The sequence below is a fragment of the Gymnoscopelus microlampas genome (assembly GCF_963454915.1).
Source record: "Gymnoscopelus microlampas genome assembly, chromosome: 12".
NCBI lineage: Eukaryota > Metazoa > Chordata > Actinopteri > Myctophiformes > Myctophidae > Gymnoscopelus > Gymnoscopelus microlampas.
In genome coordinates, this window is record NC_139949.1 from 4,051,406 (window position 1) to 4,071,514 (window position 20,109).

General features: G+C 37.5%; 1 protein-coding gene across 1 annotated transcript in view; it reads left to right on the forward strand.

The window, feature by feature from the left end:
• Nucleotides 1–20,109, forward strand: part of LOC311056925 (parvalbumin beta-like) — a 523,075-nt gene that overhangs the window by 113,625 nt on the left and 389,341 nt on the right. The gene's annotated exons all lie outside the window — the stretch shown is intronic.

Genomic DNA, 20,109 nt, shown 5'->3' on the forward strand with positions numbered 1-20,109 from the left:
TTGTTTTCCTCGCATTCCTGAGAAAATAATTATATTTGAAATCTCCATGAATTCAAGGCTTCATGGGGTGTGTAATTGAAAATAAGTACTTTTTGAGGTGAATTACCCCTTTAAGGGCTAATATTTCTACAATGACAATACATTGCTACAAAACCCAGTCGTTTTGGCATAAAAACAAGAAGTTGAAGGATAACATGAAGTCTGATAATAATGTACCTGCATGTTCACATCATGTATAGGCTACTTTACATTACTTAAGACCATTTTTTAAATATTCTATTTTGTAACATTTTGGACAAAATAGCCAATTTTACATGGAGGTGCCCAGATGTCCCTATAGTGCCCACCTATCCTGTATATATATGGGAACCGTTTATGGAGCGATGGACCCATGCATGCGGACCCCCGTGGACCCGTGGGAACGGCGTGGGGGGGGGGGGGGGGGGTCCGCCACCCTCGGGAACTTTTGGAACCGTTATATGGACCGTTATCTGATCAAAGTTACAACGGAACCCTGAGACCAACCACTTGGTACCTAATTTGGTTCTGGATGGCACGCACACGCACGCACGCACGCACGCACGCACGCGCGCGCACGCACACACACACACACACACACACACACACACACACACACACACACACACACACACACACACACACACACACACACACACACACACACACACACAGTGTAGTGGTGTTTTGGTTGTATATGTTTGTTGTTTGTTTTTTCTTCACATTGTCATGTCAGTTCGGCACTATAAATGTTCCCCTCTCCGCTTATTAGAATAATTATTATATAATGTAGGGAAATTATATTACAAATCCAGATGTATACTTTGCCGCACAACGGTGTCCTGCTGCAGCTGAAAAAAACACTCTGCTATATTATGTCCCGGCCGCGCGACACCGTCCTACGGCAAAGCATTCGTCGGGCTTTGACGCTGAATCTACCTCAAGTGTTTGGTCACTGTTCTGTTTGAGATGAGAAATAAAATGAAACTTTAACCCATGTGTAAAGAATAAGATTATTATTATTATTATCATTATTATTATCATCATTATTATTGTCATTATTATCATGAATATGAATATTATCATCATAATCATTATTATCAATATTAGTATCATGATTATTATTATTATTATTATTATTATTATTATTATTATTATTATTATTATTATTATCATCATCGTCATCATCATCATCCTCATTATTATTATTATCATCATTATCATCATCATATTATCCTCATCATCATCATCATCATCATCATCATCATCATCATCATCATCATCAAGCCAAAGCACCCTCAAGGGTTTAACAAATGGAAACAATGCATTTGATTTGATTTTAGGATTATGAAACTTATGAAAAGACATCGTTCTGAATTTATGAATGAGTATAATGTAGATTAGCCTAATGAATAGTGGTGGAAAAAGTACTCAAACGTATTACTTATGTAAAAGTATCAATACTGCAGACTTTTAATACATGTAAAAGTCTGGTATTCAAAATGCACTTGAGTAAAAGTATTGGCATCAAAATGTACTTAAAGTCCCAAAAGTAAATGTGGTCATTATGCAAAATGTCCCATTTCAAAAAGTGTTCAAAATGTGTAAAACATATTTTGAAAATAGCAGATCTATAAGCTCACAAGGCATTGTAAAGCGACATGTTGTAGAGAGTGGTTAATGCATGTTTTGTAATAATAATACAAATCTACAAAGTACTAGTAATTAACGTTCTCAGCTAATTATTGTGGAGTAAAAGTACTATATTATGTGCCTCTGAGATGTAGTGGAGTAGAAGTAAAAGTATTGAAATGGGAAATATTCGAGTAAAGTAAAAATACCTCAGTTTACTCAAGTACAGTACTTGAGTAAATGTACTTAGTTACTTATAATATAATATAATATTAAATAATATACATACTAAATATTTTACTTTAAGTAAAAGTATCAACACTGCAATGCAGACATACTCTGTTGCAAGTAAAAGTCTGGTATTCAAAATGTACTTGAGTAAAATTAAATAAGAAGTATTGGCAACAAAATGTACTTAAAGTACCAAAAGTAAAAGTACTTATCATGCAGAATGTTCCATTTCACAGGTTTCAAACGTATACAATGTATGCAAATCTTTTGAAAATAGCAGATCTATAAGCTCACATTGCATCACAATGTGAGCTCGTAGATCTGCTATTTTCAAATGGCCAATATGTATATGGGACTGAAGTGGTTAATGTATGTTCTGTAATAATAATCAAAATCAATCAAAAAATTGCAGTGGAGTAAAAGTACAATAGTTCCCTCTTGTAGTGGAGTAGAAGTAAAAGTACTGAAATTTGGAAATACTCCAGTAAAGTAAAAACACCTCAAAATTATCTTTAAGTACACTACTTGAGTACATGTACTTAGTTAATTTCCACGACTGCAGTGCTAAAATGTAAATTGTGTGGGCTTTCATGTTTCACCCCAAAACAAATGAGACATCTTCCCGTGGTGTAGAAATGGTCCACCTGCGCCATCAAGTGGTAGATAGATGACACAGGCTCTATGCACAGCAGCCATATTGTAAGACATTCACAGGTGTTACCAATGACACTAATGAAGGCTCTGTTCCATTCTGGTCAAACAGAGTCAGGGTGCTGATATTGTGCATGTTGGCTCACTGGAAACACTCCCAAATGGCATTTTACGGGTGTGTAACTCTGAGAGTGTACAAATGGAACCATTTGTACACTCTCAAGAGTTATGGTGGTCGTGGAAATTGAAAAATCTGAGAACTAGTGCTACACTAAATGGAACAGAGCCTTCATTAGTATCACTGGTAACACCTGTGAAGGAAGTGATAATATGGCTGCTGTGCATAGAGCCTATAGGCTTTATGCACAGCAGCCATATTGGGAATGAATTGGGCCCCTTCCTTACTTCCTTCACAGGTGTTACCATACTAATTAAGGCTCTGTTCCATTTAGTTTTCAAGGACCCCCATAACTCTGAGAGTGTACAAATGCACATTTGTACACTCTCAGAGTTACACACCCACCATAAGGGGGCATTTGGGAACCAAAATGGAGTGTTTCTAGTGAGCCAACATGCATGATATCAGCACCCTGACCAGAATGGAACAGAGCCTTCATTAGTATCATTGGTAACGCCTGTGAAGGAAGTAAGGACGATGCCCAATTTCTTTCTAATATGGCTGCTGTGCATAGAGCCTATTCATCCTATTTAGTGGGAGGATTTCATGTTTTGCTCTATTTATTATAGAACCCAAAGGGAATTTTAAATATACTGTAGGCTACACACAGCAGCAAAATCCATTTGCTGAGAAATGTTTCTTAGCATTATGGTTTGTCTTGTATTGAAAAGGTAGGGTAAGTGATTTATTTTGTTAAAATAAGTGTTAAATAGCTCTATATTCTGAGCGTAATCATTGCTATAGATTAGAGTGTGTGTTCAGTAACAGAAGTCTCCATGTCTCTCCTCCTGCAGTAACAGAAGTCTCCATGTCTCTCCTCCTGCTCTTTGGTAAACAGAAAATGCATTTACAGGTCGGGATACTAATTTGACCCAATCAGGAGAGATAACTTGCACAGAATACATATTAAACAAGTGGAATTGGAAGTGATGACAACATTGGAAATGGAACACTATACAATTGAAGCTGATAAATGGGTCTCTTCCCTGATTGGCTGGATACTTTCAACCCAACATGTATTTTCTGTTAATTATAGAGCTGCAGAGACAGGGATATCCCTGTTATTGAACAAACACTAGTCAGCAATGACTACTATCACAATATAAAGCTATGACCTTTAAACAAAAAAAACTTAGTTTTAACCAAATAAAATATCACTTACACTACCTTTAACTACTTTCAACCTGGACATTTATAGATGGACATTAAAAAATAGCAAATATAGGCTATGCAGGAAATTCAAGTAGCAGATCTACAAGTATTTCTGAAATATATAAAATAAAACAGGGCTTCAGATGTTAGGCTATAAAGTTGACAGTATTGAGATCATAACTTGGCACCAGTAAAGTCACAGTTTGATGCAAATGTTCTATTACTGTGTATGACACAATTAACCCTTACCTGCAGCCACTGGTATGATTCCCATCTAAGATGTGTTGAGCGCCACACTATACCCGCTTTTGATGTGGCTCCCACCACTATACTCTGGAGATTACTAGCCTACCGGTCTCACCAAAGACCCTAAAATATACGCACAGTAAAATCCTCAGTGTTCATTTAACTCAAAGAGTGTACAAATGGAACATTTGCAAGGTAATCACATACAAATGCAGTAAACTATAGGATCACAGGTAAACCAATAACCTAGCATCTGTCTAAACAATATAACATCAAGAAATAATAATCTGCACATTGAAACTATAGGACAGGTAATCAAATGAACCTGGAATCTGTCTAACATGCTACCTGAATTACGTTTGTAAAAGGACTGCAAGGTCGTCAAGACCATGTCAAATGCTATGGGCTAAGGTCAAGGTGGAGTCTCAAGAGTTAGGTCTTTAGAGAACGGCGGAAAATTGGGAGTGGGTATGCAGTTCTAACTGCAATGGGGAGTTTTGTTCCACTGTTTGGGAGCCAGGAGGGAGAAGAGTCTGGGACGTGTGGAGCGTTGTCCCGTGTTTTAGGGAAGGTTCTCTACAAGATCTCAATGACATCTCGCAGATCTACAAGCTCACTATGCGTCGCGATGTGAGGCGTTGTGAGCTTGTAGGTTGGCTATGTTCAAATAGCCGAAGAATATATATAGGGCCGAAGTGGTTAGGGCGTGTTTTGTAATAATAATCTAAATCCACAAAGTAACTAGTAACTAAAGTTTTCAAATCATTTTAGTGGAGTAAAATGTACTTAGTTACTTTACACCACTGGATATGGGGGTGCAATGCCTTTGGTTGCTTTGTAGGCCAACATCAGTGTTTTATTTGGTGTGAAATGTATGGGTAAAATGAAGTACATCTCAAACACATCGCTCCTTGTACTTGTACGTTTATTAATAAGCAGCCATATTTAAATATGTATATTCTAGTACATCAATAAGGTTAATGCAGCATGGCCTAATATGGTAACAGAGGCGGGGTCTACATGGCACTAAAAAAAAATAATCTACAAGCAAAAACAAAATAAACAGACTCCACTGATGATGGCGCATCAATAAAAGGTCTGACAGACAGAAGTTACATTAAAATAACTCATAGAAACAAAAACCATCCGACGAGAAAACAATAAAAACAACCTCAGTGTACAAATTCATGTCGCCGCCGCTAGAAAACACAGGCGTCGGCTAAAGACCCAACAAATACCACTTTGTGATTGGTTGACAGAGCCAGATGTCTCTTCCCATCGTCACCTACAAGGTGTCGACCACTTTTACCCTGGCGTCATTTATAGGGGGGGGGGGGCAAAAAGTTTCCAAATTCTCAAGAAGCAGAAGTATAAAACGGGGCTTAAATGGTTGACGGTGCATTCCACATTTACGCCTCTGTATTTTTGTCTACAGGTCACAGTGGTGAATAAATCCATGACTTCCTCTTTGCCACTTTTAGTATTTTAAAAATACAAGTGTTCTTTTGTTTAGTTTTGTTTGTTTTAGAATAGCAGACCTAAGATAAACAACTCTGTCCAAATGGTGTGGAAATAAAACTGTACCGTCCACAAACAAACACGTTCCCAGCGGTCGGAGGGTGTTAAATGGGGCTCTCTGGTGGACGAAACAAAGTACATCAAATTATTACTTGACCAGTGAGACATGATTACCAAAAAGATTCAGATTTGTCTTCTTTAAATATATTCACATACAGGGCTTCTGAAAGGCAGGGTTTGACGTCACACTGCCTGCTGCACTGTAGCTAAAACACACACACCCAGGTCAGTGTGGTTCAACATGTTTACAACTAGAACCAAACACCTTTAAAATGCACTTACACACACTCTGAACGTTCTCAAGAGCTCAGTGACATGAACCACATGAATCAGCGGCCCTATTTTAGGGCCAACATCGGACGAAAATAGCACATCTACAAGCTCATGTGTCACATTTTGCGACATATTGTGAGCTTGTAGATCTGTTTTTGTCAGATGTTCACACCAGAAAGGGACGGAGGCTTAGAGTGGTGGCTGACATGTTAAATGAATTCCTGAATCCTATCGATACCAATTCAGTCGCGTTGGTTCTAAGTCACGTTGTGACATGTGGAGCTGAAGTCAGGAGGGACACAGCGGAGGTCTACGGTTCGACTTCCAGCTCCTCCTCACATAGTAGTGCCCCTGAGCAAGACACTGCAGATCATTACACTATTTTAGAAGATTCTCCTTTAGTTAAACACACTATTGCACAGGAGGGGTGTTTGAAAAAGCAGGAATATTGAATTTATATTTATATCTACATTTATAATATAAAAATGTGTAATATTGAAGTTATAATCCAAGTTTATAACCTGAAGAAAACATTTCTTGTTCATAACAAGAGGTTGTCAATTAATCTTCTAAACATAGAGATGATTTGAACCTTTTATTAATTGGTTGTATCCCGCTTGTTGAAACACGACTCCTGTAGACAACACAACGTCACTGTCGGGCAGGAAACCTAAAATGTTTGCATGTATTTTGAGCAAAAGAAGTGGAAAAAAAGAAATCTTCAAGCTCACAATGTTTCGCATCATTCCTCCATTCAATGAGGGGCCCACCGCAAAAAAACAGCTTCTCCTGCACTAATAGACGTACAAGACATATATCTATATATATCATTGCAGTCGGGCAGAAACCGCTTAATTCCATATTTACTATTTACTTACTTAGTGTTTTTTCGTAAATCAATGCCCTACTTGATCAAACAAAAATATCAAAAGTAGCAGATCTACAAAAAAATATTATGAATATTTCTGTATTGACATGCCCAGAATAGGGAGAGCAGGTTGAATGTTTTTAGCCAATTAAAAGTATTAAGAGCTTGTGACTTTTATTTTCTCGTTTCAAGAAAAGTAATGCTTGTGGACGTACATGGTTTCCACTTGACAGTGACGATGTTTAAAAGCAGACCTGGTCTAAGAATCCACAGATCTGGCACTTCTACCGTTTAATGGAGGACAAAGACATCTTAAATAATATCATTAAAATGGTGCTTTCACTTTTACAGCCTGCTAATACATTTTAATTTCAGTTTAAGACAATGAAAAGAAAATCATAAAAAAAAGAACTATACAGACAACTTTCCTTTTACTGTACAGTAAAGGACAAACTAAAGACAATTCCAACAAAAAGCGGTAGAATATTGGACCGGTGAGAGCAAACAGTTGTAAAATCGATCGTGATGGACAACTAAATGTGGGTGTTTGCAGTTGAACCTGACTGGACGCTGTAGTTCACAGCTGCATTGTGTGTGTCTCTCTCAAGGGTTTCAGGTAAGCTGACAATGAATTCAAATCAGGAAGTGGTTTGCCTTTTCGAGTTGAAAACAGGCGACTGTCATTACAATAAATTATTGAGAATAATTGCCTTAAAAATGTGTGAATTATGAGTCATCTTTCACCACAAGGTTCTGATACTCGCCAATTAAAAATGAAAGGCTTTAGTATGCGTTTGTGTATATTAATATTAACAGAGTTGAAGTAAATGTATGTCTTAAACCCTGACGCCCCAGGTTTGGTATTAGAGAACCTCTCCTAATAGAGCCCAACTGGGGATAGTCTGTATACCAATTACCGTTGTTTTTGACATTTCATTAAAAGAAAAGTTATTTTATTTAGTCCTATTCAACAATTTCAACTACAGCCGATCTACAAGTTTGTAGATGTGCTATTTTCATGGAAGTTTTACAAAAGACGTTAAAAACTTTTGAAAATGTTCGCCTATAAGCTGCCCACAATAGGGACACCATTATTGAAAGTGGATTGGGACAAACCGCCTGCATGATTGCAGGTAGCGATAGTCATCATGTATAGGCTACTTTACATTACTTAAGACCATTTTTTAAATATTCTATTTTGTAACATTTTGGACAAAATAGCCAATTTTACATGGAGGTGCCCAGATGTCCCTATAGTGCCCACCTATCCTGTATATATATGGGAACCGTTTATGGAGCGATGGACCCATGCATGCGGACCCCCGTGGACCCGTGGGAACGGCGTGGGGGGGGGGGGGGGGGGGTCCGCCACCCTCGGGAACTTTTGGAACCGTTATATGGACCGTTATCTGATCAAAGTTACAACGGAACCCTGAGACCAACCACTTGGTACCTAATTTGGTTCTGGATGGCACGCACACGCACGCACGCACGCACGCACGCACGCGCGCGCACGCACACACACACACACACACACACACACACACACACACACACACACACACACACACACACACACACACACACACACACACAGTGTAGTGGTGTTTTGGTTGTATATGTTTGTTGTTTGTTTTTTCTTCACATTGTCATGTCAGTTCGGCACTATAAATGTTCCCCTCTCCGCTTATTAGAATAATTATTATATAATGTAGGGAAATTATATTACAAATCCAGATGTATACTTTGCCGCACAACGGTGTCCTGCTGCAGCTGAAAAAAACACTCTGCTATATTATGTCCCGGCCGCGCGACACCGTCCTACGGCAAAGCATTCGTCGGGCTTTGACGCTGAATCTACCTCAAGTGTTTGGTCACTGTTCTGTTTGAGATGAGAAATAAAATGAAACTTTAACCCATGTGTAAAGAATAAGATTATTATTATTATTATCATTATTATTATCATCATTATTATTGTCATTATTATCATGAATATGAATATTATCATCATAATCATTATTATCAATATTAGTATCATGATTATTATTATTATTATTATTATTATTATTATTATTATTATTATTATTATTATCATCATCGTCATCATCATCATCCTCATTATTATTATTATCATCATTATCATCATCATATTATCCTCATCATCATCATCATCATCATCATCATCATCATCATCATCATCATCATCAAGCCAAAGCACCCTCAAGGGTTTAACAAATGGAAACAATGCATTTGATTTGATTTTAGGATTATGAAACTTATGAAAAGACATCGTTCTGAATTTATGAATGAGTATAATGTAGATTAGCCTAATGAATAGTGGTGGAAAAAGTACTCAAACGTATTACTTATGTAAAAGTATCAATACTGCAGACTTTTAATACATGTAAAAGTCTGGTATTCAAAATGCACTTGAGTAAAAGTATTGGCATCAAAATGTACTTAAAGTCCCAAAAGTAAATGTGGTCATTATGCAAAATGTCCCATTTCAAAAAGTGTTCAAAATGTGTAAAACATATTTTGAAAATAGCAGATCTATAAGCTCACAAGGCATTGTAAAGCGACATGTTGTAGAGAGTGGTTAATGCATGTTTTGTAATAATAATACAAATCTACAAAGTACTAGTAATTAACGTTCTCAGCTAATTATTGTGGAGTAAAAGTACTATATTATGTGCCTCTGAGATGTAGTGGAGTAGAAGTAAAAGTATTGAAATGGGAAATATTCGAGTAAAGTAAAAATACCTCAGTTTACTCAAGTACAGTACTTGAGTAAATGTACTTAGTTACTTATAATATAATATAATATTAAATAATATACATACTAAATATTTTACTTTAAGTAAAAGTATCAACACTGCAATGCAGACATACTCTGTTGCAAGTAAAAGTCTGGTATTCAAAATGTACTTGAGTAAAATTAAATAAGAAGTATTGGCAACAAAATGTACTTAAAGTACCAAAAGTAAAAGTACTTATCATGCAGAATGTTCCATTTCACAGGTTTCAAACGTATACAATGTATGCAAATCTTTTGAAAATAGCAGATCTATAAGCTCACATTGCATCACAATGTGAGCTCGTAGATCTGCTATTTTCAAATGGCCAATATGTATATGGGACTGAAGTGGTTAATGTATGTTCTGTAATAATAATCAAAATCAATCAAAAAATTGCAGTGGAGTAAAAGTACAATAGTTCCCTCTTGTAGTGGAGTAGAAGTAAAAGTACTGAAATTTGGAAATACTCCAGTAAAGTAAAAACACCTCAAAATTATCTTTAAGTACACTACTTGAGTACATGTACTTAGTTAATTTCCACGACTGCAGTGCTAAAATGTAAATTGTGTGGGCTTTCATGTTTCACCCCAAAACAAATGAGACATCTTCCCGTGGTGTAGAAATGGTCCACCTGCGCCATCAAGTGGTAGATAGATGACACAGGCTCTATGCACAGCAGCCATATTGTAAGACATTCACAGGTGTTACCAATGACACTAATGAAGGCTCTGTTCCATTCTGGTCAAACAGAGTCAGGGTGCTGATATTGTGCATGTTGGCTCACTGGAAACACTCCCAAATGGCATTTTACGGGTGTGTAACTCTGAGAGTGTACAAATGGAACCATTTGTACACTCTCAAGAGTTATGGTGGTCGTGGAAATTGAAAAATCTGAGAACTAGTGCTACACTAAATGGAACAGAGCCTTCATTAGTATCACTGGTAACACCTGTGAAGGAAGTGATAATATGGCTGCTGTGCATAGAGCCTATAGGCTTTATGCACAGCAGCCATATTGGGAATGAATTGGGCCCCTTCCTTACTTCCTTCACAGGTGTTACCATACTAATTAAGGCTCTGTTCCATTTAGTTTTCAAGGACCCCCATAACTCTGAGAGTGTACAAATGCACATTTGTACACTCTCAGAGTTACACACCCACCATAAGGGGGCATTTGGGAACCAAAATGGAGTGTTTCTAGTGAGCCAACATGCATGATATCAGCACCCTGACCAGAATGGAACAGAGCCTTCATTAGTATCATTGGTAACGCCTGTGAAGGAAGTAAGGACGATGCCCAATTTCTTTCTAATATGGCTGCTGTGCATAGAGCCTATTCATCCTATTTAGTGGGAGGATTTCATGTTTTGCTCTATTTATTATAGAACCCAAAGGGAATTTTAAATATACTGTAGGCTACACACAGCAGCAAAATCCATTTGCTGAGAAATGTTTCTTAGCATTATGGTTTGTCTTGTATTGAAAAGGTAGGGTAAGTGATTTATTTTGTTAAAATAAGTGTTAAATAGCTCTATATTCTGAGCGTAATCATTGCTATAGATTAGAGTGTGTGTTCAGTAACAGAAGTCTCCATGTCTCTCCTCCTGCAGTAACAGAAGTCTCCATGTCTCTCCTCCTGCTCTTTGGTAAACAGAAAATGCATTTACAGGTCGGGATACTAATTTGACCCAATCAGGAGAGATAACTTGCACAGAATACATATTAAACAAGTGGAATTGGAAGTGATGACAACATTGGAAATGGAACACTATACAATTGAAGCTGATAAATGGGTCTCTTCCCTGATTGGCTGGATACTTTCAACCCAACATGTATTTTCTGTTAATTATAGAGCTGCAGAGACAGGGATATCCCTGTTATTGAACAAACACTAGTCAGCAATGACTACTATCACAATATAAAGCTATGACCTTTAAACAAAAAAAACTTAGTTTTAACCAAATAAAATATCACTTACACTACCTTTAACTACTTTCAACCTGGACATTTATAGATGGACATTAAAAAATAGCAAATATAGGCTATGCAGGAAATTCAAGTAGCAGATCTACAAGTATTTCTGAAATATATAAAATAAAACAGGGCTTCAGATGTTAGGCTATAAAGTTGACAGTATTGAGATCATAACTTGGCACCAGTAAAGTCACAGTTTGATGCAAATGTTCTATTACTGTGTATGACACAATTAACCCTTACCTGCAGCCACTGGTATGATTCCCATCTAAGATGTGTTGAGCGCCACACTATACCCGCTTTTGATGTGGCTCCCACCACTATACTCTGGAGATTACTAGCCTACCGGTCTCACCAAAGACCCTAAAATATACGCACAGTAAAATCCTCAGTGTTCATTTAACTCAAAGAGTGTACAAATGGAACATTTGCAAGGTAATCACATACAAATGCAGTAAACTATAGGATCACAGGTAAACCAATAACCTAGCATCTGTCTAAACAATATAACATCAAGAAATAATAATCTGCACATTGAAACTATAGGACAGGTAATCAAATGAACCTGGAATCTGTCTAACATGCTACCTGAATTACGTTTGTAAAAGGACTGCAAGGTCGTCAAGACCATGTCAAATGCTATGGGCTAAGGTCAAGGTGGAGTCTCAAGAGTTAGGTCTTTAGAGAACGGCGGAAAATTGGGAGTGGGTATGCAGTTCTAACTGCAATGGGGAGTTTTGTTCCACTGTTTGGGAGCCAGGAGGGAGAAGAGTCTGGGACGTGTGGAGCGTTGTCCCGTGTTTTAGGGAAGGTTCTCTACAAGATCTCAATGACATCTCGCAGATCTACAAGCTCACTATGCGTCGCGATGTGAGGCGTTGTGAGCTTGTAGGTTGGCTATGTTCAAATAGCCGAAGAATATATATAGGGCCGAAGTGGTTAGGGCGTGTTTTGTAATAATAATCTAAATCCACAAAGTAACTAGTAACTAAAGTTTTCAAATCATTTTAGTGGAGTAAAATGTACTTAGTTACTTTACACCACTGGATATGGGGGTGCAATGCCTTTGGTTGCTTTGTAGGCCAACATCAGTGTTTTATTTGGTGTGAAATGTATGGGTAAAATGAAGTACATCTCAAACACATCGCTCCTTGTACTTGTACGTTTATTAATAAGCAGCCATATTTAAATATGTATATTCTAGTACATCAATAAGGTTAATGCAGCATGGCCTAATATGGTAACAGAGGCGGGGTCTACATGGCACTAAAAAAAAATAATCTACAAGCAAAAACAAAATAAACAGACTCCACTGATGATGGCGCATCAATAAAATGTCTGACAGACAGAAGTTACATTAAAATAACTCATAGAAACAAAAACCATCCGACGAGAAAACAATAAAAACAACCTCAGTGTACAAATTCATGTCGCCGGCCGCTAGAAAACACAGGCGTCGGCTAAAGACCCAACAAATACCACTTTGTGATTGGTTGACAGAGCCAGATGTCTCCTCCCATCGTCACCTACAAGGTGTCGACCACTTTTACCCTGGCGTCATTTATAGGGGGGGGGGCAAAAAGTTTCCAAATTCTCAAGAAGCAGAAGTATAAAACGGGGTTTAAATGGTTGACGGTGCATTCCACATTTACGCCTCTGTGTTTTTGTCTACAGGTCACAGTGGTGAATAAACCCATGACTTCCTCTTTGCCACTTTTAGTATTTTAAAAATACAAGTGTTCTTTTGTTTAGTTTTGTTTGTTTTATTATAGCAGACCTAAGATAAACAACTCTGTCCAAATGGTGTGGAAATAAAACTGTACCGTCCACAAACACGTTCCCAGCGGTCGGAGGGTGTTAAATGGGGCTCTCTGGTGGACGAAACAAAGTACATCAAATTATTACTTGACCAGTGAGACATGATTACCAAAAAGATTCAGATTTGTCTTCTTTAAATATATTCACATACAGGGCTTCTGAAAGGCAGGGTTTGACGTCACACTGCCTGCTGCACTGTAGCTAAAACACACACACCCAGGTCAGTGTGGTTCAACATGTTTACAACTAGAACCAAACACCTTTAAAATGCACTTACACACACTCTGAACGTTCTCAAGAGCTCAGTGACATGAACCACATGAATCAGCGGCCCTATTTTAGGGCCAACATCGGACGAAAATAGCACATCTACAAGCTCATGTGTCACATTTTGCGACATATTGTGAGCTTGTAGATCTGTTTTTGTCAGATGTTCACACCAGAAAGGGACGGAGGCTTAGAGTGGTGGCTGACATGTTAAATGAATTTCCTGAATCCTATCGATACCAATTCAGTCGCGTTGGTTCTAAGTCACGTTGTGACATGTGGAGCTGAAGTCAGGAGGGACACAGCGGAGGTCTACGGTTCGACTTCCAGCTCCTCCTCACATAGTAGTGCCCCTGAGCAAGACACTGCAGATCATTACACTATTTTAGAAGATTCTCCTTTAGTTAAACACACTATTGCACAGGAGGGGTGTTTGAAAAAGCAGGAATATTGAATTTATATTTATATCTACATTTATAATATAAAAATGTGTAATATTGAAGTTATAATCCAAGTTTATAACCTGAAGAAAACATTTCTTGTTCATAACAAGAGGTTGTCAATTAATCTTCTAAACATAGAGATGATTTGAACCTTTTATTAATTGGTTGTATCCCGCTTGTTGAAACACGACTCCTGTAGACAACACAACGTCACTGTCGGGCAGGAAACCTAAAATGTTTGCATGTATTTTGAGCAAAAGAAGTGGAAAAAAAGAAATCTTCAAGCTCACAATGTTTCGCATCATTCCTCCATTCAATGAGGGGCCCACCGCAAAAAAACAGCTTCTCCTGCACTAATAGACGTACAAGACATATATCTATATATATCATTGCAGTCGGGCAGAAACCGCTTAATTCCATATTTACTATTTACTTACTTAGTGTTTTTTCGTAAATCAATGCCCTACTTGATCAAACAAAAATATCAAAAGTAGCAGATCTACAAAAAAATATTATGAATATTTCTGTATTGACATGCCCAGAATAGGGAGAGCAGGTTGAATGTTTTTAGCCAATTAAAAGTATTAAGAGCTTGTGACTTTTATTTTCTCGTTTCAAGAAAAGTAATGCTTGTGGACGTACATGGTTTCCACTTGACAGTGACGATGTTTAAAAGCAGACCTGGTCTAAGAATCCACAGATCTGGCACTTCTACCGTTTAATGGAGGACAAAGACATCTTAAATAATATCATTAAAATGGTGCTTTCACTTTTACAGCCTGCTAATACATTTTAATTTCAGTTTAAGACAATGAAAAGAAAATCATAAAAAAAAGAACTATACAGACAACTTTCCTTTTACTGTACAGTAAAGGACAAACTAAAGACAATTCCAACAAAAAGCGGTAGAATATTGGACCGGTGAGAGCAAACAGTTGTAAAATCGATCGTGATGGACAACTAAATGTGGGTGTTTGCAGTTGAACCTGACTGGACGCTGTAGTTCACAGCTGCATTGTGTGTGTCTCTCTCAAGGGTTTCAGGTAAGCTGACAATGAATTCAAATCAGGAAGTGGTTTGCCTTTTCGAGTTGAAAACAGGCGACTGTCATTACAATAAATTATTGAGAATAATTGCCTTAAAAATGTGTGAATTATGAGTCATCTTTCACCACAAGGTTCTGATACTCGCCAATTAAAAATGAAAGGCTTTAGTATGCGTTTGTGTATATTAATATTAACAGAGTTGAAGTAAATGTATGTCTTAAACCCTGACGCCCCAGGTTTGGTATTAGAGAACCTCTCCTAATAGAGCCCAACTGGGGATAGTCTGTATACCAATTACCGTTGTTTTTGACATTTCATTAAAAGAAAAGTTATTTTATTTAGTCCTATTCAACAATTTCAACTACAGCCGATCTACAAGTTTGTAGATGTGCTATTTTCATGGAAGTTTTACAAAAGACGTTAAAAACTTTTGAAAATGTTCGCCTATAAGCTGCCCACAATAGGGACACCATTATTGAAAGTGGATTGGGACAAACCGCCTGCATGATTGCAGGTAGCGATAGTCATCATGTATAGGCTACTTTACATTACTTAAGACCATTTTTTAAATATTCTATTTTGTAACATTTTGGACAAAATAGCCAATTTTACATGGAGGTGCCCAGATGTCCCTATAGTGCCCACCTATCCTGTATATATATGGGAACCGTTTATGGAGCGATGGACCCATGCATGCGGACCCCCGTGGACCCGTGGGAACGGCGTGGGGGGGGGGGGGGGGGGGGGGTCCGCCACCCTCGGGAACTTTTGGAACCGTTATATGGACCGTTATCTGATCAAAGTTACAACGGAACCCTGAGACCAACCACTTGGTACCTAATTTGGTTCTGGATGGCACGCACACGCACGCACGCACGCACGCACGCGCGCGCGCGCACGCACACACACACACACACACACACACACACACACACACACACACACACACACACACACACACACACACACACACACACACACAGTGTAGTGGTGTTTTGGTTGTATATGTTTGTTGTTTGTTTTTTCTTCACATTGTCATGTCAGTTCGGCACTATAAATGTTCCCCTCTCCGCTTATTAGAATAATTATTATATAATGTAGGGAAATTATATTACAAATCCAGATGTATACTTTGCCGCACAACGGTGTCCTGCTGCAGCTGAAAAAAACACTCTGCTATATTATGTCCCGGCCGCGCGACACCGTCCTACGGCAAAGCATTCGTCGGGCTTTGACGCTGAATCTACCTCAAGTGTTTGGTCACTGTTCTGTTTGAGATGAGAAATAAAATGAAACTTTAACCCATGTGTAAAGAATAAGATTATTATTATTATTATCATTATTATTATCATCATTATTATTGTCATTATTATCATGAATATGAATATTATCATCATAATCATTATTATCAATATTAGTATCATGATTATTATTATTATTATTATTATTATTATTATTATTATTATTATTATTATTATCATCATCGTCATCATCATCATCCTCATTATTATTATTATCATCATTATCATCATCATATTATCCTCATCATCATCATCATCATCATCATCATCATCATCATCATCATCATCATCAAGCCAAAGCACCCTCAAGGGTTTAACAAATGGAAACAATGCATTTGATTTGATTTTAGGATTATGAAACTTATGAAAAGACATCGTTCTGAATTTATGAATGAGTATAATGTAGATTAGCCTAATGAATAGTGGTGGAAAAAGTACTCAAACGTATTACTTATGTAAAAGTATCAATACTGCAGACTTTTAATACATGTAAAAGTCTGGTATTCAAAATGCACTTGAGTAAAAGTATTGGCATCAAAATGTACTTAAAGTCCCAAAAGTAAATGTGGTCATTATGCAAAATGTCCCATTTCAAAAAGTGTTCAAAATGTGTAAAACATATTTTGAAAATAGCAGATCTATAAGCTCACAAGGCATTGTAAAGCGACATGTTGTAGAGAGTGGTTAATGCATGTTTTGTAATAATAATACAAATCTACAAAGTACTAGTAATTAACGTTCTCAGCTAATTATTGTGGAGTAAAAGTACTATATTATGTGCCTCTGAGATGTAGTGGAGTAGAAGTAAAAGTATTGAAATGGGAAATATTCGAGTAAAGTAAAAATACCTCAGTTTACTCAAGTACAGTACTTGAGTAAATGTACTTAGTTACTTATAATATAATATAATATTAAATAATATACATACTAAATATTTTACTTTAAGTAAAAGTATCAACACTGCAATGCAGACATACTCTGTTGCAAGTAAAAGTCTGGTATTCAAAATGTACTTGAGTAAAATTAAATAAGAAGTATTGGCAACAAAATGTACTTAAAGTACCAAAAGTAAAAGTACTTATCATGCAGAATGTTCCATTTCACAGGTTTCAAACGTATACAATGTATGCAAATCTTTTGAAAATAGCAGATCTATAAGCTCACATTGCATCACAATGTGAGCTCGTAGATCTGCTATTTTCAAATGGCCAATATGTATATGGGACTGAAGTGGTTAATGTATGTTCTGTAATAATAATCAAAATCAATCAAAAAATTGCAGTGGAGTAAAAGTACAATAGTTCCCTCTTGTAGTGGAGTAGAAGTAAAAGTACTGAAATTTGGAAATACTCCAGTAAAGTAAAAACACCTCAAAATTATCTTTAAGTACACTACTTGAGTACATGTACTTAGTTAATTTCCACGACTGCAGTGCTAAAATGTAAATTGTGTGGGCTTTCATGTTTCACCCCAAAACAAATGAGACATCTTCCCGTGGTGTAGAAATGGTCCACCTGCGCCATCAAGTGGTAGATAGATGACACAGGCTCTATGCACAGCAGCCATATTGTAAGACATTCACAGGTGTTACCAATGACACTAATGAAGGCTCTGTTCCATTCTGGTCAAACAGAGTCAGGGTGCTGATATTGTGCATGTTGGCTCACTGGAAACACTCCCAAATGGCATTTTACGGGTGTGTAACTCTGAGAGTGTACAAATGGAACCATTTGTACACTCTCAAGAGTTATGGTGGTCGTGGAAATTGAAAAATCTGAGAACTAGTGCTACACTAAATGGAACAGAGCCTTCATTAGTATCACTGGTAACACCTGTGAAGGAAGTGATAATATGGCTGCTGTGCATAGAGCCTATAGGCTTTATGCACAGCAGCCATATTGGGAATGAATTGGGCCCCTTCCTTACTTCCTTCACAGGTGTTACCATACTAATTAAGGCTCTGTTCCATTTAGTTTTCAAGGACCCCCATAACTCTGAGAGTGTACAAATGCACATTTGTACACTCTCAGAGTTACACACCCACCATAAGGGGGCATTTGGGAACCAAAATGGAGTGTTTCTAGTGAGCCAACATGCATGATATCAGCACCCTGACCAGAATGGAACAGAGCCTTCATTAGTATCATTGGTAACGCCTGTGAAGGAAGTAAGGACGATGCCCAATTTCTTTCTAATATGGCTGCTGTGCATAGAGCCTATTCATCCTATTTAGTGGGAGGATTTCATGTTTTGCTCTATTTATTATAGAACCCAAAGGGAATTTTAAATATACTGTAGGCTACACACAGCAGCAAAATCCATTTGCTGAGAAATGTTTCTTAGCATTATGGTTTGTCTTGTATTGAAAAGGTAGGGTAAGTGATTTATTTTGTTAAAATAAGTGTTAAATAGCTCTATATTCTGAGCGTAATCATTGCTATAGATTAGAGTGTGTGTTCAGTAACAGAAGTCTCCATGTCTCTCCTCCTGCAGTAACAGAAGTCTCCATGTCTCTCCTCCTGCTCTTTGGTAAACAGAAAATGCATTTACAGGTCGGGATACTAATTTGACCCAATCAGGAGAGATAACTTGCACAGAATACATATTAAACAAGTGGAATTGGAAGTGATGACAACATTGGAAATGGAACACTATACAATTGAAGCTGATAAATGGGTCTCTTCCCTGATTGGCTGGATACTTTCAACCCAACATGTATTTTCTGTTAATTATAGAGCTGCAGAGACAGGGATATCCCTGTTATTGAACAAACACTAGTCAGCAATGACTACTATCACAATATAAAGCTATGACCTTTAAACAAAAAAAACTTAGTTTTAACCAAATAAAATATCACTTACACTACCTTTAACTACTTTCAACCTGGACATTTATAGATGGACATTAAAAAATAGCAAATATAGGCTATGCAGGAAATTCAAGTAGCAGATCTACAAGTATTTCTGAAATATATAAAATAAAACAGGGCTTCAGATGTTAGGCTATAAAGTTGACAGTATTGAGATCATAACTTGGCACCAGTAAAGTCACAGTTTGATGCAAATGTTCTATTACTGTGTATGACACAATTAACCCTTACCTGCAGCCACTGGTATGATTCCCATCTAAGATGTGTTGAGCGCCACACTATACCCGCTTTTGATGTGGCTCCCACCACTATACTCTGGAGATTACTAGCCTACCGGTCTCACCAAAGACCCTAAAATATACGCACAGTAAAATCCTCAGTGTTCATTTAACTCAAAGAGTGTACAAATGGAACATTTGCAAGGTAATCACATACAAATGCAGTAAACTATAGGATCACAGGTAAACCAATAACCTAGCATCTGTCTAAACAATATAACATCAAGAAATAATAATCTGCACATTGAAACTATAGGACAGGTAATCAAATGAACCTGGAATCTGTCTAACATGCTACCTGAATTACGTTTGTAAAAGGACTGCAAGGTCGTCAAGACCATGTCAAATGCTATGGGCTAAGGTCAAGGTGGAGTCTCAAGAGTTAGGTCTTTAGAGAACGGCGGAAAATTGGGAGTGGGTATGCAGTTCTAACTGCAATGGGGAGTTTTGTTCCACTGTTTGGGAGCCAGGAGGGAGAAGAGTCTGGG